This window comes from Denticeps clupeoides, chromosome 7 (genome assembly GCF_900700375.1).
Source record: "Denticeps clupeoides chromosome 7, fDenClu1.1, whole genome shotgun sequence".
Taxonomy (NCBI): Eukaryota; Metazoa; Chordata; class Actinopteri; order Clupeiformes; family Denticipitidae; genus Denticeps; species Denticeps clupeoides.
In genome coordinates this window covers 3,243,200-3,245,872 of record NC_041713.1, presented here as the reverse complement: position 1 = coordinate 3,245,872, position 2,673 = coordinate 3,243,200, and positions in this window count along the sequence as shown.

Below are 2,673 nucleotides of genomic sequence, written 5' to 3'. Positions count from 1 at the left end.
GCCAGGAACGCCCAGGAAAGGCGATAGAGGGCGAGGCAGCCAATCACAGCACAGACACTACGTTGACTGACTGGTGCTTTTGCCAATCACCGCCATCTCTCAGACCCCAAACCAACACTGGAGCCCGGCTATTGGTCATGACAGTAAAAATATTTTACTCCGCATGCTATAGTTTTTTTCTTATTTACACATTGCACAAAATGTAACGTAACAATGCCAATATCATATTGAATAATATTTCGAACATTACCGGCAGGATGTAAAATAACAAAGTCATTCGTTAAGGATAAAACATCGTAAAATAGACCTGACTTGAATAACATAATAGAATACATAACGATTTTAAAATTCAAGGCTTCCAGGCTTCTGTGTTTTAGCTTCAAAACTTTGAACGCCTCAAAATACACGAACACGTGACTCAATGCGGAAGAAAACCGTTCTGTTTTTTACTCAATGGCGCAAGAAGGTACTCTACTGGCGTGTGGTTTTATTGCAGGGGGTTTGCAGGGTTTCTGACAGAGGCCATACAGCTAATTAGCAACATCCAAACAAAGACTGTCTCGTTTATTTGCAGTTATTTGCAATGGATATTGCCAAGGTGAAAGTATGGAAGAACGTAAGAGACAATAACGTCACCAACTGTGATCAGGTCTGCAGTAATATGAGACACCGCTAGAGGGCCCGCGTGATCAAAAACACCCTACGGAAGGGCATCCGGCGCAAAACTTAACATAGGTGACAACATTCCACTGTGGCGCCCCCTACCGGCATATGAGGAATTCTTTCCTCTGGTTTAAAAAAAAATAACGAGTTACTGCGGTTTATTCCTCCATCCACCCTGTGGCTGTGAGGATTCTTTAAAAATATATATATATTTCTTTATTTCATTCAACTGGAAATGACCTTTTGTGGTGTTTCTTTTAAAATCCCATAATATGTTTTAAAGTTATCATATCATGCTTTAGCATATCATTAAGTTATCATATCATCAATTTAATGAATATTAAGTAAATTAACATTATTTAATACAATAAATCCAAAGGTCAGGTATTAGTCTTTTATGTCTTTTAATACACAAAACTCTGAATAAATATTACAATTAAATTGAGTAGTATTGTAGTTATTAAGTAGTATACGGTGGGTACGGAAAGTATTCAGATCACCTTACATTTTTATATTGCAGCCATTTGCTTAAATCATTACCTGTCATTAATGTACACACAGCACCCCGTATTGACAAAAAATACAGAATTGTTGACATTTTTGCAGATTTATTAACATAAAAAAATTTAATATCACATATTCAAACCCTTTGCTGTGAAAATATTATATTTAATTCAGTCTATTGACTGTCCATTTCTTCTGATCATCAGTACCAACAGTGAGATGGTTCTACACCTTCATTTGAGTCCAGCTGTGTTTGATTATACTGATTGGACCTGATTAGGAAAGCCACGCCCCTGTCTATATAAGACCTTACAGCTCACAATGCAGGTCAGAGCAAATGAGAATCATGAGGTCAAAGGAACTGCCTGAAGCGCTCAGAGACAGAATTGTGGCAAGGCACAGATCTGGCCATGGTTACAAAAAAATTCTGCCGCACTTGAGGTTCCAAGAGCATAGTGGTCTCCCTTAATTGGAAAACATTTGGGACTACAAGAACTCTTCCTAGAGCTGACCGTCCGGCCAAACTGAGCTATCGGGGCAGAAGACCCAAGATCACTTTGGCTGGGCTCCAGAGATTCAGTCAGGAGATGGGAGAAATTTGTAGAACGTCAACAATCACAGCAGCCCTCCAGTCGGAGCTTTATGGCAGTGGCACAAGGGAAGCCTCTCTTTCCATGGAGTTTGCTAAAAAAAAAAAAAAAGGACTGAAGGACTCCAAGATGGTGAGAAATAAGATTCTCTGGTCTGATGAGACCAAGAGAGAACTTTTTGGCCTTAATTCTAAGTGTTTGGTATGAGAACCAGGCACTTCTCATCACCTGTCCTATACAGTACCAACAGTGAGGCATGGTGGTGGCAGCATCATGCTGTGGGAGTGTTTTGCAGCTGCAGGGACAGGACAACTGGTTGCGATCGAGGGAAAGGTGAATGTGGCCAAATACAGGAATATCCTGGACTAAAACCTTCTCCAGACAGCTCAGAACCTCAGGCCAGGCCGAAAAATTACATTCCAACCAGACAATGACCCTAAACAAACAGCTAAAATAATGGAGTGGTTTCACAAAAACTCAGTCACTGTTCCTGATTGGCCCAGCCAGAGCCCTGAAGGGACCTAAAAATGGCCGTCCACCAGCGATTACCATCCAACCTGCCAGAACTGGACATGATCCCCAAACTTGTTCCCAAAAAGACTCATGACTGTATTAGATCAAAAGGGCGCTTCTACTAAATATTGAGCAAAGGGTCTGAATACTTTGGACCGTGTGATATGTCAGCTTTTCTTTGTTAATAAATCAACAAAAATGTCAAAATTTCTGTATTTTTCTGTCAATATGGGGTGTGTGTGTGTGTGCATTTAATGAGGGAAAAAAATTAACTTAATTGATTTTAGCAAATGGGTGCAATATAACAAAGAGTAAAAAAAACTCTTAAGGGGGTTTAAATAATTTCTGTACCTGCTGTATATCTGCTGTGTACATATGTACACTTACACATATTCTATGTATA